This window comes from Ixodes scapularis, unplaced genomic scaffold, assembly GCF_016920785.2.
Source record: "Ixodes scapularis isolate PalLabHiFi unplaced genomic scaffold, ASM1692078v2 PGA_scaffold3__209_contigs__length_174095766, whole genome shotgun sequence".
NCBI classification, from domain to species: Eukaryota; Metazoa; Arthropoda; class Arachnida; order Ixodida; family Ixodidae; genus Ixodes; species Ixodes scapularis.
The window spans coordinates 69,675,693-69,697,887 of NW_024609868.1; the positions used below are offsets into that span (position 1 = coordinate 69,675,693).

A 22,195-nucleotide genomic window follows, 5' to 3' on the forward strand; every position below is an offset into this window, starting at 1 on the left:
CTGACGACCAAAACTAAATGCAATAACATCGCAAAAAAGAATTATTTCCGTTGGTGTGTTTAGCAAATTTTCGCGCCAATCGGGGACTATGAAGAAGACTTCGGAGTGCGGCTTTAAGCTAGGACCCTTCATCTTTCTCGGATTATAGAATCGTAGGGAATAAAGCTTAGAATTTCATAATAGGGAGCGGTGACCGCATAACTCCAGGAAGAAGTCCCTAGATTTCCACGAAAACTTCGAGGGAGTCCCCCTAAGCATTGCTGCCGGTTAGAGAAACCCGCGAAGCAAAGCAATTAATGATGCACCATCGACACCAACTCGCCGAATACAAAACGAGTGTGTTAGCACGAAGGGAGCTGTGGACACGTCTCTAGCGCGGGAGAACCCGATTCTCAAGAAGCGAACAATACGCGCACCGAGTTCCGCAGACAACGTCACCGCCCTCCACGTGTGACGTCACACGTGTGACGTCATACCTCACGCCTCGTGTGACGTTGCAGACATGGGTTGGGGCATAAGTGGCAAAATGTCCGAGAAACTCGTGGTGCCAAATACGCCTATCGAGGCTTGTCCGCTGTCGATTCCGTTCCGTGGGACTGGGCACCGGCCTTTCGCCACTTCCTCAACGATACTTCGAACGTTAGTGCGATTAATACGTGCAACGAGGACGTCCTTGCCTGAGGTCTGCCTACGCGGCGCTGACTCGGTCAATTTATTTAGAAGTCAAACGCCCAACTAGGGCCCTTTGCGGCGTGAGCTCTGATAACTTTGCGCTCCTGTTTACGCGTCGTTGACTTATTGCTGCGCCCTAAAAAATGCGGCCGACGAAAAGAAAGAAGGTAGCCACTAAACGAAATATATTAAAAAAACAACAAAAACCTAGTAATTGCGTGAGCTGAAGTTGATGCACGCACGAACTACATCGCTGAATAACCTTTTTTTTTTTATTTCCTCGCGATTAAACCTGGGACGCGGCCACTTTATATACTTGGTCATCCTACCATGCGGATTGTCTTCTGGACGCTAGATTTCACACGATATAACTAATTTCCCGCGTGGCACTCTGAAACAGCGATACGATTTTAGAATAAAATCCCTTGGTGACAGTGTGGACGGAATATTTTACCAAGATTAGCTATATGCCTCGGTATAACAGTCCCATATTAGACCCGAGAACTCGGGAATGGCTAAAGAGAAGGTTTCGAGGTAATTTCTAGTGTGTTTAGTGGCGAAGTAACACGCATTGACAGGTCGTCGCTCTTAGGAAATTAGAGTAGATTTACTACCGTCGATCGGAAGCTGACTAAATATCAACCACACTAATTGCTGGCATATCACACAGATGCCATCTAAAGTTAATTACGACAGCCCTTCCGATCTTTCCTCACTCCGACTGGCCCAAAGCGCTTTGGCACAATCGCGTTATAAAATCGTTTCGTCAATTTTTCGTTTTCAATCAAAGCCCACCGCGCTGATGCGTCTCGTGCTTTTTCTATGGAGAGACACGTATCCGCGTAGCCAAATTTACTCGATCTATTACTCTCGTTTTATTAGTTCGCCTACTATCACGACTGATTGGGTTGAGTCACTGTCGAGGATATTAAATAAACACGCGGCCTCGAGAGAGGACTACGGGGAGATATCTTATATCGGAGACGAACAAAGGTATCGCATAACCCAGTCGATGGGATTGATCGCGAACGACGCGGTCACTCTGTTCATGCGTTGCCATGGACGGAATAAAAACTCAGACGACTCCGAGGCGAACACGTTTTCTGTCAACATCACTGTAACTCGCAATGCATAGTCACCGGCAGATTAATACATCCGGGGCGTTGCTTATAACGTTATAGGCGTGATTCTTTCTCGCATATAACGTTCGCACTTCTTTCCTGAACGATTCCTTCTTCGGCGTTATTATCGGCCAAGGCGGCAATCTTGCTGCCGGTGGAGGAGCGATAATAACTTAAGATACATGCTAGGTACAGTGCTGATCACACTTATCTATAACGCGCGAGCGTGCGGCTTTTTCCGGGGAGCGCTAGACAGGTGGCATTCGCGGAAACTAAGCTAGTCACGTGGCGCAACATGGAACGGCCCGCTCGAGGGGTGTCCTGCCCACATCTATCAGCTTGATAAGCGATAAAAGCGAAGTGCTTTATGATATATTTTTGTTTTTTTGATGACGACATCGTTGATAAGCCTTGGTGCTTTAGTTTGTTTATTGTACGAGGAATGATGTTTGTAAAAAGCGTGCGAGCAGCCTTCCGCATTTGCCGTCAGCTGATAGAGTGGGCAGGACACCCCTCGAGCGGGCCGTTCCATGTTGCGCCACGTGACTAGCTTAGTTTCCGCGAATGCCACCAGTCTAGCGCTCCCCGGAGAAAGCCGCACGCTCGCGCGTTATAGACAAGCGTGATTAGCACTGTACTTGCAGCAACCGGCGTTTCTTAAGTTGTCGGCGACTCTACACATTAAAGACGCGCCAATAACGCCGCCGTTTAATTCGGACCAAAGCCCTTTAAAAAAAAAACAACGGATATAAACTTGATTCTCTCCATGTTTCTTTCCCGCTTGAGGTCTAACTATTGGATCGCTCCGTGCTAAAGCCCCGCTCTATAAGAAAGGTCTCCCGAGTTTACATTTCTGTAGAACAAGGAGGTAACCAACACAAAAAGCTCAGAATACAATTAAACACACAAAAAAAGAAGCGATGTGAGCAGGGAAAATGAGCATGACGCTTCACTTGCACAATCTCTGCGCAGATGGCCTTTTTTTTTGTCTAGTCGTATTATACGCTTTGTCAATGGCTGGAATTCTATTTTTGGTCGTGATTGGCGTGCTCCGTGCACTGAAAAAACAAAAAACAAAAAAACTCGCGCTCTTTTTTTTTTTTATGCGTATAGTTTTGTAATGGATTGCAGTCGTATACAGCAAGACCGCCACAGCGCGCGTGCCGTTTCTTTTTCACCACTTTCATACTTCCTCGCGTGTTATCTTCGCACTCCACTTTAGACTTTAATGCCATCTTCGCTTCTACTTTTGTATGTCTCGCGTGTGGTTGATTTTGGTCGGGCAGACGTCTACCTTGCCGCCCATAAAACGTTAAAAAGTACCCCCCCCCCCCCCCAATAACATTTCCCGGTAACAAACCTCATTGTACGCAAACATATAGTGCTTTAAGCAATTTCACGAAGCTTGACAACAAAACTCAAACGATGCGTTAGAGACAGGCTAAAATCACCGCAAACCAAACCCGCGTTGAACGCGAGAAAAATGAAGGTCACCATACTAGAACAACCAGTACGTGTTCACTTAGAATATGTTTTCTTTTTTACACTTATTTGTGGCTGAAGTCCAAGGAAACAAGAGACCAAAAGCTGTTAATTCCACAATTTCTCTATATTACGCGTATACGCGTCACCTATATAAAAATAAGCATCAACGGACGTTTACTTGCACCATATATAATATAATAGGCCAATAACTTCACTTCTACGTGCAAGATCTCCAGTGTTACAAAACTTCGATCGACCACGCGGTCAAATTACAGGCATAGCGCTGGCATTCCACGCTGCTATACATACCATAGTACACCGATACAATGCTGGTCGAACGGAAATTGGCAGCTTACGTCGCCTTCGCCTGGTCAAATTATTGTGTAACGGTTTGCATAATGTACAACTCCGTCGTGTCGGAACCATGGGCCCCGCCGCTATTTATACACGACAGTGTGTCAAACTGCAGAAGGGATAGGTAGAGCATAGTTGTTATGAAACAAGTTTCGCCGTAACTCGACGAGGGCGCAAGCGCGCATTCGCCGATCAGGTCACGTGTAAAGTATAAACCGCATGTAAGCGATTTGGCGAGCGACGAGACAAGCGACGGCGAGCCGCTTCGCTGTCGCGAGACGAGGCAAACCGCATAAAGGCGACGGGAGCAAGCAACCGAGGCGATAAGCGACGTTTTCTATAGCAATCCAAAAAAAAAAAAAACTAAGCGACGCGACGAGCGACAGCGAGAAATCTCCGTCGCTCGTCGCTGACTCTCGTCGCTGTCACCCGTCTCGTTGGTCGTTAAATCGCTTACATGCAGTTCGGCCTTAGACGTTTCAAGACGACGTGAGAAATAGAGTTGCCAGGGAACGACACATTGAATGCGCTCGTTAAGCTATAAAGTCAACCAATAAGGAGTTTTGCTAGGGTCTGATAGTTACTAAGACACACGCAAGAAAATGCGTTGACAGGAGTAACCATTTTGCAAGACGAGAAATTACGCGGTGTTTGACTTCTCCAGTTCTCCTTCCTGACGAAGTTGATGGCGTATGTACACCACCCCACGGCTCTTCCGTCACACCGTTGCAATGGCGTTGCTGTCGGCACGCCGCATGCCGAGTGCCCACACCTGGTGTGGGCAAACGCTGACGTCTTTGTACAAACGTTAACCTATTAACTCAGAAAAAAGAAAAATAATTGTTGGGTTACACGCGAGATCGTTCATTTAAAGCGTACATCAACCCCTAACCGTCTATGTGAACACGGAAACTCTACAGGAGTTAGTTCTTTAGGACAAGACGTCAAACACCAAACAAAATACGCAAAAACGAATTCATAACAAAATACGCCGAGTGAGCATTTGCTACTCGAGCGGAAGTATAAAGGAAGGTTACGTGCAAAATAACCAACGTCTCGTAGACACTGTCTGTAAGGATCGTATCATGGCCGAAACACGTAGAGAAAACCGAAAACAGCGTTCGACGAAGGTTCAACACCGACCAAACGATGGCGTTGAGACTCGAGAGAGAGAGAGGTCGAAACCAAATCTCCCGGGGCGAGGCCTCACCTTTTGGCCGCAGCTCGTGAAACGGCGCTGCGGTCGCAGAGACTAGAACCGATCGCTCGGGAGGAGTAAGAGAGCGCCGGGGCCAGCGTGGCTTACCCTGCAAAAGAACGGAACGAAAACAAGGTCAGGATACAGAAAGCGTGACGAAGTAGAACTCCGACTCAATGCTTCATGTTTGCGAGCTATAGACGCTTTACACACGCGCCTAATTACAGCCGCCATTGCTGACCTTCTCTTGTCTTACCGAGATGCGGGGGAACTGAAACGGTAGTTGACGATCCTCCACAAAGGCCGATGCTTTAGAAAATGACACAGTTGAATCTAATATGGCAATAACCTGGCCTGCCATGGTAATGATGAAGTGAAATAAACGAAATACGAGGAAACAAAAACTGAAGGTCAGTTATGGCGGCGTCCATGCACAGCTGCTGCAAAGCGTCTATACATGCGCAAAAAGTCGTTTTGCGCAGAGTGAATCGCTCGCGCACGCGCAGCTCGACTGCCAGGAGCGTTTCTTGCCACGAACGACGAGGCGCCCTTGGAACGTACCCTTACAACCCAAGGTAATTCCGTTGAAAAATATTCTTCAAAGGATGCAAACGTGCATTTCAGATCAACAGTAGAATATAAAGAGATGTATAATGAAGACTAAGTAAAAGACACACTCTTTCAAATGTACCTTTGAAACATATAATCACTATATGACATGATATACATACTGGTTTAGTCGACACTGGAACTTCACAGCACAAAACGAAATGTCGTGTAAGGTCGTGACACCCCCCCCCCCCCCCCCCCCCCCATGACGCGCCACCCTGTAAAAGTCTAGACTACATGAACACAAAACAAAAACAACAAATAACAAAATTGAAAAAAAAAAAAAAACGACCTCAAACTTTTTTTTTTTTTTTTGAGAGAGAGAGCGCGCGCGTGTCCATCGAGCAAATTAAACGGCGGAAATGAGTTAGTTATTGATGGGTGCACGCTCGGGGCCGGGCCCAAGTGGGCGCGGTTATTGATTACTCGTCCGCCCTTCCTTTCTTTTACTTACTGCGAGCTTTAGAGACGACGCGTAGAGAATGAACTCGCAGAGACAGACAATCTCGGAGGCGTTGCCAAAAATGGGGTCACTCCTCTTAAAGGGGAAGCCTAACAAGTCTGCCACAAGTTGGATTGAAGAGAGCTTAACGCACGAGGCCCGTCCCCCTCCAAAGCCGCCGGTGAGGAGCGCCCGATTTCCCCGTGCCCGAAATTGACTCGTCCACTTTCGCGACAGTTCCCTTCTCTCGTTTGCGCTCGGCAACAAATAAACGAACGAACAAGCAAACACACACACAGGCACACTTGGAGAAAACGCGTTAATCTCGGCCGTAATAACGAACGCTCGTAATAACAGGGAGTGCCACCGCCGTGGACGCAACCACGGTGCCAATCAATTCCGGAAGCAGAAGAATGCCGCTTAGGAACGAGCAATGTCATTTGTTGCTTATTTTAAGGGGAACCTCTCAATTGCCCGACCACGTGACGAAGACTTTTCTCGCGACACTAATTGCGAGCGACCAACGAATGAAGTAACCGTGGCATCTAAATTTTGTCGTGTAATCCTGACCAAAAAACAAAAGAGAAGGAAATCGATCCATCACCTTAGTTGAAGAGTATCTTGACAAGTATCTGCGAGGCCCTCATTACAGGATTCCGCGTCTTAGTAATATACAGATTGTAAGTGTGGGTTTTTTTTTTGTTTTTTTTTACGAAACATGACCTTTTATGAGAAATCGGATGCAGATATATAGTTTTCCTTTTCAACAGACGTGGCAATACAACGATGATACAGACGTAGCGCAGGCTGGATGCAGACAGCTCGTCGTAAACCTGAAGTACTCAAGGACGAGGAGGACCATCCGTCATCGCTACAATGTACAAAAGTGACACTACCGTCACTGGTGGGACTCTCGAGCTAGCAAGATTAGTTCGGACACAAGCTCGGAATTAAAAGTTGTACACGTATACAGCGAAGGTGGATATGACTCGTTGGTCGGGTTTTTTCGTGTCCGTCGACAGAAAACCATTGCGCGCGCCTTGCCATCGTTCGCGCGCTTTATCACGTCATCTGGTTTTTACACTTTTTTTCAATTAGAAGACCAGAAAACAAGTGTCGAAACCACATAGCAGAAAATGTGCGCGCAAACGATACGAAGCATGTAGCGCTCCCCGAATGCGTTTCTCGGTAAAGAATGCGGTTGCAAAAGCTGCCGCGGCAACGGCAGCGTACGAAGTCTTTCATATAGACGCTTTGCAGCAGCTGTGCATGGGCGCCGCCATAACCCACCTTCCATTTTTTTTCCTCCTATTCAGTTTAATTCACTTGACCATCGCAGGCCAGGTTATTGCTGTCTTAGATATTATTGTGTCCTTCTCCCCAGCATTGGTCTTTGTAGAGGCTCGTCAATGCCCGTTTCAGTGGCCGGGCATCTAGGTAAGATAAGAGGAGGTCACCAATGGCGGCTGTAATCTGGCGCGAGTGCAAAACGTCTATATAAAAAACAGTTTTGGTGCAGTGCATTTACTTGTCTTTCGTCGCACCGTCTTTGCAAGCCTGTTGAGCTTGCTTATGTGACCAGTGCTATAGAAAGCACAAGTGCTACACGGAAAACCAAAGTTGGGGCTTTGGCTGTACAAAACTACATCTTGGAGGAGGCAAGTTGGCTTACAAGAATATCCGAAAACATTTTAACAGATCTCGCACTCCTTCGCTCTTTTGGCGTTCACCTGGAGAATTGGTCGTTAAACGTTTTATCTACATTTGAAGCAGCGGTGCTAAGGTGGCCTTTGTTCATTCTTTTTACAGACTGGAAGTTCTCTGAGACGTCAAAGACTGGAGCATCTCTTAATGGCGTTTGCCATAAAAAGGGTCTGTAGTGCAGTGGGCAATCGCTGCAGGTGACACCACAGCTTCGCTGGCAAACCACCTTCACAGCGTGGATTGGATCCCCAATATTTTTCTTTGTCCAAGCTCGGTGAAATCGTAAAGAAGTTACAGCAAAAATAACTCGTTGGTTCGTGTAAAGCGAAACACCCAACTAATGCAAAAATACAATAACCATTTTTTTTCTTCTACCGTGGGTATAAAAAGCTGCCAATAGACCGAGCTCACCAAGTGTTCGGCGCATGCGTCACGCCGCCATAACTTTAGTTCGCAGGAGGCAGGCAGCAGTGCATGAGACTGCTCGTGCCGCCTCATGCTCTGCATGCGCAGAGCTCCAGCCAGGTTGCCGCACGTGGAGAAAGACTAAAGTTGCATCGATGCATTGAGGCAGCGGCGACGTAACCAAACTGGCCGGTGAGATCGGTCTCTTGAAACTACTTGTGTAACGAAACGCGATCACGTGCGAAGTCAATCCCAGAGGTAAACTTCAAATGTTGGACCCTAACCTATCTGAGTGATTTGTTTATGCCGGACTTAGATACGCGTGTAGAACCATTTTTAAGAGAACGGAGAAGCGTTTAAGAAAACTCGGCTGCGAGTCAACACACGAGTACGCGGGACGTTTCTTCCGTAAGCGCTTGCGCGAAAAATAAGAAAAATTCGCGAAGCTACGTTCTTAAACTCCATTTTCTTTTAAGCAATGCACGCAACGGGCGAGCTGGGCGTATACATATTACCAACAGACATTAGGCCCTGCACAACCGTCTCGCACAGATAAGGCTACAGCTCAGTGTAAACCCATTTACCGCGCCGCCTCTCTCTTCATCCGTACACCTCGGCAGCGCATAAAACAAAACAATACAAAGAAAAAAGCGCTTTTAAACTTGTACGCACGCTCTCTGGCGGGTGAAAACCTAAAGGCTTCCCCGAAAACCGATAAGCCTGCTTCGTTATTCCTACTCGGGCGCCTTCGCCACTCGCTCCTCCTCCGTGTATCGCGTCGACTCGTAAAGAAGCCCGCCGAGGTCTGCCTGGGATAGGGCAGGCTTCTTATCAAACGCCGACCTCAATAGCGGAAGGCGGTTTGCGAATACGGACGGCGTCACTCTGCGAGGCACGGTGGAACAAAAGAGCCTAGCGATTGTGTGCGTAAGCTGTAAGGCGTGAGTAAGGCGTCAGCTAAAGCTATGTCCCGGAATTAAAAGGTTTAATTTTTTTTCTCTCGATATTGTCTGTAGTTCTATAATTATCACGCCTCAAAGCTTGGTTTCGGGCGTCTACGGCAAAACGGAAACTATCTGTTAGAGAGATGGCAACACTGATCATCAGCCGTACGGCCGCGAAGTGACGTCACCGTGGTGCTGCTTTACGCGGTACAACCAATAAACTGGAGCTTTAGCCAACGTTACTAGATCACCTCAGTTGTGGAACTCCCCGCGGAAGGGGGTACCCCCCTTCAGTGACTTCAGTCCGCCTCCCGTCGTTCGAAGCGCCACCTAGATTTTCGTTTCATAACTGTGTTCTATGGATGGATGGATGGATGAATACGGCTGAGCCCTTTGGATCGGGCGGTAGCTTACGCCACCTAGCCATTTTGTTTTACCATTTAAGCTTAGAATATTTAAATGTGAAATCTATATTCACTTCGCAGTGCAAAGAAAGTGAGGCTATGAAACCCCCTTGCCATCAGTGAATAAGAAAATACCTAGTTTTCTCTCGATTTCTGCCACCATTCACTTAATCTTTGCTTGGTAATCTCTACAGTCTTGAAATCCACTCTCCCTTCGCTGTCTCTAAAACGCAATGACTTTATTAAATCTATGTTGTCTTCGATAGGCATAGGGTGAAGCCCTTTACAGTAGAGTATCAAGTGCTCAGCCGTCTCGTCCTCCTCTCCACAAGCAGTGCACACTGTATCAATTTCCTGGTACTTCACTCTGTATGTTCTGGTTCGCAGAACACCCGTTCTTGCCCCAAACAGCAATGAGCTTCCCCTAGAATTCTCATAAATGCTTTCTTTGGCAATAACTCTTTTGTTTAATCTATAGCTTTCCAGAGCCGTCTTTGTCTGCATTCCCTCTAGCCACCGATCTCTTTCTGTGGCCTTAACTTGCTTCTTAACTGAGACTTGCTCTTCCGTATCTTCGCTATAGCCGAAAAACTTTCCTCTTAATTTCCTAGTGCGCTGTCTCCACTTGGTGTCTACACTCCTCATGTATAAATAGCTGAAAAACCTTTCGTGCCCATTGCTCCCCGTCCATTTGCCTCAACCTATCCTCAAATTCTACCTTGCTCACCGCTTCCCTGCTCTCAAATGATGCCCATCCCATGTCTCCTTGTACTCCCTGGTTTGGCGTTTTGCAATGTGCCCCCAAAGCCAGTCTACTACTCCGCGCTGTTTTATTTCTAGTCTCGCATGCACTTCGGATTTCATGCATAGCACTGCGTTTCCAAAAGTCAAGCCAGGCACCATGACCCCTTTCCAAATCTCTCTCACCACCTCATACCTGTTGTAATTCCAAAGTGCTCTATTTTTCATTACAGCTGCATTTCTGTTGCCCTTACCTATTATATACTTTTCATGGTCTCTGAGATAGAGCTGAGCTGCTGTGCCATCTAGACGCTGTGTTTCGAAACGTACGTATTCCACAGAACACACTGCAGTTACCATAGCGGCCGTCCGGCGCGTCAAACGACGGGAGATGAGTCGTAGTGAGTGAGGGGGGGGGGGGGGGGGGGGGAGGGGGGGGGTACTGCTCGTGCATGCAGCGTCAATGAGCAGTTCCCTAACTGAGCTAATCTAATAAAGTTGGCACCACCGCGACGTGACGTCCCGCTTGCAGCTCCAAGTGGTAACTTTAGTGCACTACTACGCTTCTCACGCACTCAATGTCTTTCTGAAAATGACTGATTTAGTGGTTTTCGATGACGCCGAGCAAGTTTCTAATTGAAACCATATGTCTATTTTCATTAATTAAAAAGTTAACTAATGATTTTTAATTAATTAGCCGACTGATTGTTACGATTGGCCCCCTATAATTTCTCCCCCTGGCCATATAACTCACCTCAAAAGCGGCATATGTGTAACTTCCACGGCTTTTTTTTAAACAAATCTGTTAAGCTTAAAAAAAAAAAAAAAACCGGTATATATATATATATATATATATATATATATATATATATATATATATATATATATATATCATGGATAACGCGTTTTTGAACTCTCAGTTTCCTCCCAAATTTATAGCGCTAGCGTTTTGAACCAGGTGTAAAAATTTCAGAACGAACCGTGGTTTTATTCAGGAGTTTTACGCAATTTTCGGGAGCTTTCTTTTTTTTTTTTTAATTGTAAAATGGCGGTTGTTCGGCGATGTGTAATTAATTTTTGTGGAGAGAAAAAACACTAACACTGCAGGTAACAATTTCTTTTGTGTACTAAAACAACGAATCACGACGCAAGGAAGTGGTTAGGCTGTTCTGAATAACGGTGCCTCAAAACTTCAAAACTATATACATAAATTAAAAAAAAAAAAAAAAAAACATTACAAGTGAAGTTTACCGAACCGAATATTCTAAAGTACGAAAATCGGAAGCAATAAAAGCGTTTAAATGAAACGAATAATAGAGACCCGGGTGGAAATAACGCGTCCGCTTGTATGTACGTGTGTAAAGGAAAAAAAGAAAAGGAGAAATAACAATAAACGAGATACAGAGGGAGAGAAAAAAAGCAGAATAAAATGGGGACATCCGACGCAGATTTTATTGCGTTTCGCGCGACAGCCGGCGATCGAGTGGATTCACATCGAGAGAGAGCCACTATATTGCCGCCCGCATTTTCGTATTTTGCGTCGATCGTTTTCTTCCTCCGACGATTATGCCTTTTTGGCGTAAAAAAGAAAGAGTCATCCCGTTAAAATTCAGCGATGCGTGGAGTAGTAATGCGAATAGATGGCGATCTACGAATTACACACCGTCCTCGAATAAATATTACGATCGCCGCGATAGAGAAAGATCGCTCCGACGTCGAACAAAAGAACGACCAATCACAGGCGGGCGCGGGAGGGCGGGCGGCGGCGGCAGCCCCAGACTCAAGACTAATCTATTTATCTTCGAATGAAATACTACTTATCAGGAGCGCGCGCCCGCGCGCTTTGAACCGGCGGGGGAACAAAAGGCGCAGATAAAATAAAGACGCGGCAAAGCAAAAAAAAAAAAAGGAGTTGAAGTCTTTTGAGCATGAGATGGCCGGGACTGTCAAAAAAGATAAGGAAACAAAAAAAGAAGGAACGCGACCGGTCTGGGAATTGACGATACCGCCAAGATGCCAGCGTTTGCCCAAGTCTCCGACAGAGGGCACGAGGGCATGGATATTTGTCTCTCTGCTCGTTGACGCGTGTGAACAAGAATACGAGAAGTCGGTCGGTAAAGATCGTTCTTTGTCCTGTTAGAGTAAGAACGAAATCCTCACAAAACTCCTTTCACCCCACGATGGACCGCCGCGGAAGCCACGAGCCAATTCGGCCAATCCAGCGTTGCGAAGAACGTCTCACGTGACCATGCTCACCGCGCCTTCCGGCATGTCACGTGACATTCCCACCGCATCGGATTGGCTGAGAGATGGCTCGTAGAGTCCTCTCCGCTCCATCGTAAGGTGAAACGGAGCGTTATAGTGGCCCGAGGCAGATGTCAAGAAATGAACTCGGTTACAGCTGGGACAACTTGGAAACACTCCGAATCGACTATCCACTGCGCGGTAAAACTGCGAAAATTCATCGAAGCAAAAACGTCGTAATGCTTCGTTTAAAAAAAGAAAATATGAAACAACCTTTGGTTTGGTAATGAAATCGGTTAAAGCTGGGACGATTTAGAAGCACTCTTACTGAACTTATTCCCCCGCGTAGGAAAATTGCGAAGTAGCTCGAAGGATATTTGAACATAACGCGCACCGCATTTTTTGGTAACGTCTCATAGATCAAGAAGAGTGCAATATCTTTAGCAACGATCTATGAGTACATATCACTTCGTCAAAATAACGTCTAAAATTGTTAATTAAACCTTAATTGTTCTATAAAAAAATCACACCTGTCCGTTTGATTGGTTTTCTGTGAACCTAGAGAGGCATGTAGTCTAACAAAATATTCAAATAAAGAATCTCAAATTTTGATGCAACGTTCTACTAATAAATATAAATCGAGCAATACGCACACGGTACGGTTGGCGATACGGCGATGCGGAAACACGAGGGAAACGTTCAATAACAAAAATCACAAAAAAAAAAAAAATAGAACGAAAATAAAATCGTCGGTTTTTGTGTTGGTTGTATTCGTCCGCTATACTTCGTTTCAGCTTCGGTCCGAGCGCGGCCAAAGTTATAAGCCAAAGGGCCAATCAAACAGCGAAAGAGGCACAACGTCATGGCGTGCTCTCTGCGCGTGATAGGACTAGCCGGCGGAGGAGCACGCACAGAGAGACGGCGAATACAGGCTGGTCCAATCAACTGCAGAGAGCACGCCATGACGTTGTGCCTCTTTCGCTGTCTGATTGGCCCTTTGGCTTATGACATCGGCCGCGCTCGGACCGAAGCTGAAACGAAGTATAGTCAGAGCGGCTAAAGGCCAAACAGGGCAAATTCGGCGGGCCATGCCACCCTGCGATTCGATACGAGCGCGGCATCACAGTTCGGCAGGGAATGCGGACGCTCCAGCTCGAGATCTGGTCCAATGATTCGCTGCCACAGGCCGTCCAATTCCGCGAGGATATGGAGCTAAATGTCAAACCAAGCATCATCGCCCGGTTGGTATTTCGAAATGAAGCGGCGCTGTACCCCATATGAAAAGCACTTACGGCTTCCCGATTTCACCAAATCAAATGTTTGCTATACATGTTTTTTTATTTTTTTTTATTTTTGGCCTTTCCAAATTGTTAAAAGAAAACAATATGAAAGCGTCATTAGTGCGGTTTTTGCAGGTGAGTTATACGGTCAGGGGGACATGATACAGAGGGCTAATCGTCAGGAGAGGTCGGATAATTATCTAAATTGCTTTTATTAACTTTTGAACGAGTGAAAATAAACATACGGTTCGAATAGAAAAGTTGTTGAGCGTCATCGAAAACCACATTATCACTTTTGAAGCGCGTGGGGAGCACAGTAGCGCCCTAAAGTGATTACTCGTACAAGAGGCACAAAGCTTGCAGTGTGAAAACGCAAATGATAAAAGGGGAAAAAAATAAGAAAAAAACTGCGTTGGTGCGTTTTTGCAATCGCAGCTTTGCACCAGCTGTAAGAGTGGTAACTTCAGCACACCACCGCGCCTCCAATGTTTCTAAAATTGACTGATTTAGCCAGTTTCCATGACGCTGAGCAAGCTTTTTAATTGAAGACCGCATTTTGATCGTCACTAACTAAAAAGTGATTTAAACATAAGCTAATTTATCCGGCTTATCGTGACGTTTAGCCCACTATACACTGTCCCCCTGGCCGTATATACCTCACACGCACAGACCGCATTCATGTAGCTCTAGTTCCTAACAGTTCCCAAAGAGCATAAAGAATCTAGTTCCCAAAGAGTTGAGAGTAAATGTCTCATTCAGAGCAATCAAGTTTCGTTATGACGAAAGCCTAGTCACGAGGCTCTCCACGCACGAATACGCGCGAGCGTCGCATTCGTGAAAACTTCCGCTTACTCCCCCCTTAAGCCAAACACCGGAATCGAAATCGCAACGAAAAGAAGATGCGTGAGTAGGCGTGGTTTTCCACGCCACGCACAGCGAAATGCACTGAAAGGCCCCGTGGAAAGTCGACACGTGCCGCAGATTGTGTCCGAGTGCCATTACAAAAAGGCAATCAAAGAACCGTCCACGTGTTCAAAATTTCAATTACTTTCATAATGACAAACGAGAACCACCCACACGCTTGATTTTTCAATTACTTTCATAACGAAAAGCGATCGCTAACGAAAACAGAATTCGCTTCGGTGAAGGAACGCATGGGTTCCGCTCGTTGATAGAACACAAAAGTAATGTGTCGAGCAAAACCTGTCACTAGTTGTATGCAGTGCGGGCGAAGGCAACGCCAGGAGAAGAGAGCAAGGGCGAGCACTGGAACTAGGAAGGTGGGACGGGAGAGGAGGGTAATGGAGAGAAAGGGAACAAAGGAAAGTTAGAGCCTTTCTAGTGCTTGCCCTTTGTCCCCTCGTCTAACGTTGTCTTCGCCTGTACTCAGTGTTGTACGGAACGGCGCTCCTGGAACGCGTTCCTTTTAGGAGGAACGCCGCCGTTCAATTTTGCATCGGTGGAACTGGAACTCGTTACATTTTTACTAATTAAAAAAAAAAAAAAAAACGGCGTTCCTTTTTTTTTTTTTTTCAGTGAGGGAATTTTTTTCTGATTTCTAAGGGGCACACTAAAAAGTACAAAAACAATAACTTTACGAAGCGCAGGATCTCACTAACTCTTTCGCTACTTATATTAGGGTTTATTTTGTGGATTCCTCGCTTCGCAACAGTCGGGAGCAGGCGAGCTGTCGGACATCGATTACTTTTCCAATGCCCGAGACTGCGGCACAAGAAACGTAACTTTTAGTCGAAAGGAAAGACACAGAAAGAGGGACGTCTCAAACTGCGCTCCTTTCTTTCGCTTCCACGAATCCTCACACACCCGGAAATCTAAGGCCGACTACAGCCATCGCTGAACTTCCACAAAGAGACCTACAGTTATAACAAAATCAGGTTACCAGACATCGAACGCTCCCTTGTAGCTCGAGCATTGGTAACTTAAAAGGTACACAAAAAAATTAACCTTGATTTCCTCTCCCAGTGATGTGATTGGCCTAAGCCATTTTGGAGCACCTTTTGGAGCAGCCAAAACAGTGTTTTGGAGCAGCAAAAGTGGCCTTTGCAGCAGCCAAAACAGTGTTTTGGAGCAGCAAAAGTGGCTTTTGGAGCAACCAAAACAGCATTTCGGTGCAGAAAAGGTGGCTTCTGGAGCAGATATTCTTAGAAAAAACAAATATATGTTTTAAGTGCTGGACAAACGAAGGGCACTTTGTGTTGTGATGTGTTCTGATGGGACGTGTTGTGACGGAACTCGCTGCTTTTGTTTTACAGCCGAGACATCCCACAAGTATACAGTGCTGTAAGCGTTGCCGAGCAAATGCAAATGAAAAAAAAAAAAAAAAAAAACCTTTGCCATTGTTTTATTGGTTTCTGACGTGCCAGAGTTTTATAAAAAGTAAGAAAACGTAAAACGATGGACTGCAAGCGTCCCGGCTGGTGCCTCTATCGTGCAATCATGTTCGCATGCAGGTGAGGGCAACTTCGGCAGGCTTGCAGTTGCACGTGCTTCGTCGCGCGAGCGGAGGCAACGGCTGTTCAATCGAAACCGAAACCATGCCACTCCGCTCTGTCGCTAACTGGTTCCCAAAATAGTATGCAAAATGTAAATGTCGAGCACACGACAATAAACAGTCCAGCGGAACATGCTTGCCAAGCCGGCACCGATGTACCGGCTAAAAACACAAAAGAAAAGAACCTGATTATATTCCTAACGAGCGTGTTGGTAAGATGTACTAGATAACAGAAAGTATAAAACAGAGAGACAGACCAGTACATTCTTTCCTGAGCGCATCGATATAAGACATCGCGAGCCAGAGTCAAAAAGTTCTTGAAACGCTTTGTGCAACGACTGAACTCGTGAAAAACAAGCGCGATGTGCGGGTTCAGTGTGCAGACATTGCCTTTTTTGCTTTAGCTCACTTCTCTTCATCAACTTTCTTTCGCGGCATATTTTTCACGTACCGGGGTCCCCCTCGAAAGGAAGCCCACCGAGAGAAACCTAAATAATCAATACTTCGCAAAGCAGCCTTAGAGTTAAATAGGGATTTTTGTAGCAGTGTATGATTTAAACAAGAACAAGAATGTCGATGCGTTTCAGTTTAGAAAGCGCCATATCTGCAGCGATGTGGGGACGGCAACACACAACGTCGCGCGACCACGGCGACTGTGGTTGCGCGAGCGCTCCAACTCACAAAGTGACCCTCGCCGTGCAAAAAGGTGGTTTTGATGGTTTTGTTTCACAGCATGACGGCATGTCCGGCACCCGGCACACTAAAGTCGGACCGTCCGCGCACGCCCGCGTCTATCGTTGATATATATATATATATATATATATATATATATATATATATATATATATATATATATATATATATATGTATTTTTTTTTTTTTTTTTTTTTAACGCGAGAGGCGAGACGAGATGCTTGAGACGACGAGAGCGCGAAACGCGAGACGGCGGGACAAACCGTGCAAGACCGGATAGACGATTGATGCAGGGTACGTAGTACGATGTGTCGGGAGGCCGCTTGCGCCACCTAGCTCACGCATGCTCAATTATAGTTCTCAGTATAGTTTCGGTTTTGAAAGGCGACCAAAATTGGCCCTTTGGCGCAGGCTTGGCGCAGATTACCCATATTTTGGCAAAATGTAGCAGGATGTAGCAGGGTTAGCCCCTTGGCGCAATTGGCGCAGCAATCACATCACTGCTCTCCCCTTCTCCCCCACCTTTAAACCTAACAACGAATCCGACGTTCACTAAGAAGGGCTGGTAGTTTTCAACGCTCACCTTCCAAAAGCCCTACCCTCTTCACCACTTGCTCGTCTTGAGGATGGCAACATCAAGAAGCAACGGTTACGTTCCAACAAGGGCCTTATACTGAAACGCGCGAGGTGGTTGTAAAACGCTCGTGCAATGTGGGGTAGCCCTTGAATATATAATAAAACTAACCTCGCTGCTTCTTCCCAGCTCACAGCACATTTGGCATGACTGAATCGCCCACCACAAACAGGAATACTGTAAAACGCTGAGATTTTTTAAGGTAAATGTACCAATAAATGGGACCAATTGCTTACGGTTGTTCCATCTCGTGGTGTCCATACATCACGGCATTAAAAATCGTATGCTGCCATTCATAACATAAATATATAAAAAAAGCTTCGCTTGATTTAGCTGAATACGGTAATTCAGCACGATACAAATGTAACGTATATGTAACGATACGTTCCATTCTTTCTTAGCTGTAAGGGGAACGAGCACATTTCTCACAGACGGAACCTGTAACGAAAACGCGTTCCAAAGGTCAGAAGGAACAAAAAACGAGCTTTCGTTCCTCTTATCGAGGAACACTGCCTGTAATGCACGCCATTCGTGACACGAAGTATACACTGAACATGTGATTGCGAGCGAGTTTGTGTGACTCCGTGATAGGACTCCCGAGTTCGTCGGATGATTTCGAGTGAACTCGTGCAAAACTAACGAGGACCGCACGCGGACCGTCCCCAAATACAATTACAAATGGCAATTAAGTAAAGCAAACGCGGACGAAACTTTTCAATTACTTTTTTGTTACCAGACGACAAGCGAGCTCCAACGGAAATATAGTTTCCTTCTATGCTGATGACGCACAAAAAGTACGTTCGCTGAATACGTTGTTATGCCTCCTCCGTCATCATAATAAAATATAATTCACTCCAGTGAATGAACCCATAACTTTCCAATGTCGATGGCACATAACAGCTGAGCCTATTGGTAGGCTTCTTCTGTCAGTTTAACGTCCTTGTAAGGTTGTATTTGTACCCTTTGTCGTACTTCGTTGTAGGGTTGCGTCCTTTGTCGCCGGGCTGCTTTTGAAAACTGTTATCGAGCTATTCCGGCAAACAAGTTAGACGACCTAAAGCAAGGAATACTTTACATGCGACAGCATGTAAAATATTGCGTGCTCGAAGTACCTCCGATTAAAATGTACAAGCCATCGCTTTCTGGGCAATGAAGTCTTCTCATTTTCCTTTCTATCCAAATTTTTAAACAAATTAATGATGCTTTTTTTAATCAATCATTGCGGTTGCGATCAACATCATGCAGATCTTACTGAAGATGGCATTGCCTTCGTGACATTTGACCCAGGGGAGAGAAATAAAAAAAAAATGAAATTGACTTACGACCCTCGTCGTCCCCGAACGTTTGTCCTCAAGCGTTAAACGCCGATTTCCTGTTTTCCCGTTCTCATCGTTTCTGTTAAAAAAATAAAAAAATAATAATAATAAAAAATCCGCAGATTTTGCAAATGAATTTAATTTCAGCGTGCCTTGGAACAACCTAAGATGGACAATTAACAGATATAAAGGTAATACTTAGGGAAACCTATTAGCGAACACATCTGTTTTCTAGTGCCGTATTTACTCGAGTAATAGCCGCACTATTTATGAACAAGGCCCTTGCGTCTGCTTTCCCGCAAAGAACATATAAAGCCAATCATAGCCGTTGCGGATAAATAACAGACCGAATAACCCGATCGAGAACACGAGTCTCCACACAAATGCAGTCTTCACAGATGGTATCCTCGCGCAAAGACGTTATCTGTCTTGTAAACCGCTGGAATCATGCTGTCGAACGCGGTGACTGGCAATCCGCCCGCCTCGCGGAAGAGCGAACCCTCAGGTTTTCTTCATAAACAGTGCGGCTATTACTCGAGTAAATACGGTAAACCCTGTTCAGCCCTAAGCTGACAGTGCAGTGGGAGCTATAGGCGCACGCCGGACCGCTCTGCACGCGGGTAGAAGCGGGGAAAGCGTGATCACGTGGCTAAACATAGACGCATGGCCGGTTCCAACTGGCGTGTAGCTTCGGCCGCACTGTCAGCTTGGGGGTAAACCGGCTACAAAAAGCGCGCGTGCCGCCGAGAAACTTAAAAAAAATGCAAATCTCTGCCAACAGGCGCAGTGGTTCGTTTTATATATATGTAAATGAAAATATGCAGATGGATGGAGCGTACTTGATAGAATGAATCAATGTATTACAAAACCACCGACAGTTCCGGGGATTTATATATATATATATATATATATATATATATATATATATATATATATATATATATATATATATATATATATAATCAATGTCGCACTAAAATTTTTATCGGTTCGGTTCGGGTTCACGGATATTGGCTCAGTACAAGGATGCAGAAATAACGGTTCAAGCCGGTTTGAAACGCAAAACTGAGAATGCATTTTCCGGAAATGGCACTATTTCAACCGTGAAACGAGTGACTGTAAAGCTTTTTAACATTCCTACAATCCGCTTTTGTTTTCAGGTACAAACAATAATCAATTGCGTTATTTAATTTCGACGAAACAGTAAAAGAAAAGCCAGATGAACATACAAAACGCCGTGTTTATACGACTCAACGCTTTGTTTAACTCACGCGCACATATTTTACCTTAATCGAAAGGTTATCAGTATGGTAGCCAGCCTAAAATACCCGTGATTGGTACAATTTTGCGCCTTAATATTAAAAAGTAGAACACTAGTTGTGCACTTGAACTTGGGAATTAAACTGCATAAAATCATGGATGGACACTTCTTCGCCATCGATATCGTGAAATTTAGTTTACGAAATATGGTTCACAATATATGTATATGACGACAACGCAATTGGGTTAAAGCAATAATATTTTAAAAATCTGTCGAAAGTTTGAGGACAAGCTCCTTCAGTCTACCTTTTACAGAAACACTGAGCGGCAATCACATGTTTTCCTAACCAACTATTGCCCTATTCGTCGGGGGCACACCACACCGGTCCAGTGCAGTAACCTCTTTCCACTTTAGTACACAAAAGACTGGCAGGGAGAGAAGGAAGCTCCCCTCTCCCCTCTAGCCTTCCGCATACCACGAACCGCACTTTACCGGTGCGATGCGGGCCGAGACGAATTGGCCATATGTTCACACTCAGCACTGCGATGCAGGCGAAGAATCATGCAGACATGAGTGACCAAAATTGTTCACTCTAATCTACGCACCTTTGTATTCAGATAGAATCTGGCCTAAAATAGAGCCTGCCCAAGTGAACATTTGCGGCATAGTTTGGCATTTGAGGTTCATTCTTGACAAGACGCCGGTCAATTGAATTTGCAAATCAGCATCACCCTTGCTAATTGATGATTGTCGAAAATACGCCAGCTGCGAAATCTGCGAAAACACGCTTTTTTTTTTCTTTTTTTGTCCGCTGTTTGGCAATGTGAAACACCGGGTCGCGGGGTATGCCGAAAGGGACTGTGGGCTCACGTAATAATTCTGAAGGTAAATACACGAAATGTGCAGAGAGAGAGATAATAAATGGTACTCTTCTAAATAATCCCTTACATAACGCCTTACTGCAGAAATGAATACAAAAAAAAGATGCATGGAACCCTATTCCTAATTTTACATAAATAGCGCGAAGAACAGATAATATATTTCTAATAAAAATTAGATTTAGACATCGGCTTGAAAAAGATCGAAACTCGGGAGGCTAATGTCATATTCGGTTTTACGCGTACTTAGCCGAAGATGCGGCACAGAGGAACCTTTACAACACAGCACCCAGCAACTGACGCATACGAAACCACACACATACACACACAGATTTAGGGAGATAGGAACCGTGCGCATCTAATTCAAGCCCCGACCAGGGCGCCCCTAGCGGCAAACGGGTCCATCGCATCGGGGAGCTTCTGCCAGTCGCTGCGTTGGTCGTGCGTTGTAGTGGGTTAGCGTTGTAATTTCTGAGATGGCTATTCCGCACCAAGAAAGCCGCAACAATTGCTGCGTGGTCGGCTGCAACAGTACGTCGAAGATCGCACACGGCACGAAGTACTACATCGTCCCTTCGAAGCCGTACGGCCGTATACGAGGCGGAGTACTGCGCGACTTGCAGGTGCGACTACAGGTTAGTGGCGTTTCTTACCTTTCTGTTCGCGCTTTGTTTAAGCTGTTGACGAATAATACAATTAACTTTTTTCTATTCTAGCGACGATGGAACAGCATCGACACCGACGGCAAACTCTAAAGTATGCGGCAAATACTTCACCGGAATCAAGAAGCGGAGTGCGGTCGCCCCCCTAAGCCTACACTTGGATGTTTCCATCAGCCTACAGGAAGATAGTAGTGGAAATCGCGGAACGGCGCGAAAAAAATCGCCCAGTTATTGTCAAGCTGATTCAGAAATAAACGTACATAATTACCACGGTCCACTCAACGCCAACTACATTTTTTTGCGGGCACGCTTAATTTTGTTAGCGGAGTACGGCGCTCCGTGACATCCACTTGTCCGTCGAAACGGACCTGCTTCACGTCGTACACGCGGCCAGATTCACGAAGGAGTTTTCCCTTCTTCATATTGGTACCACGGAAGAAGCTTTCTAGATTCGTAACCGCCTTAAACCCCGTCGTAATCACCCCGGGAACACTATCCGCTGTGCTGCTCATCGCCATTGCTTCCCCCGATGATTCTGCACCGGCTACCGAAGAAGTTTTCCGGATTCGTAATCGCCCTCTGTCCTCTGTGGTGTTCGTTGCTATTACTTCCCGATGATTTTGCGCCGACGGCACC

At 45.7% G+C, this 22,195-nt stretch overlaps 1 protein-coding gene across 3 annotated transcripts in view; it reads right to left on the reverse strand.

Moving 5' to 3' along the window:
- Window positions 1–22,195, reverse strand: part of LOC8036118 (LIM domain transcription factor LMO4) — a 150,293-nt gene that overhangs the window by 76,503 nt on the left and 51,595 nt on the right. Inside the window, exon 2 of one of the 3 annotated variants that reach the window (XM_042292485.1) lies at window positions 4,843–4,939. The exons of the other annotated variants lie outside the window; for them this stretch is intronic. The gene's annotated coding sequence lies outside the window, so the exon portion shown is untranslated. The remainder of the gene's footprint in view (window positions 1–4,842; window positions 4,940–22,195) is intronic. 3 annotated transcript variants of the gene reach the window in all.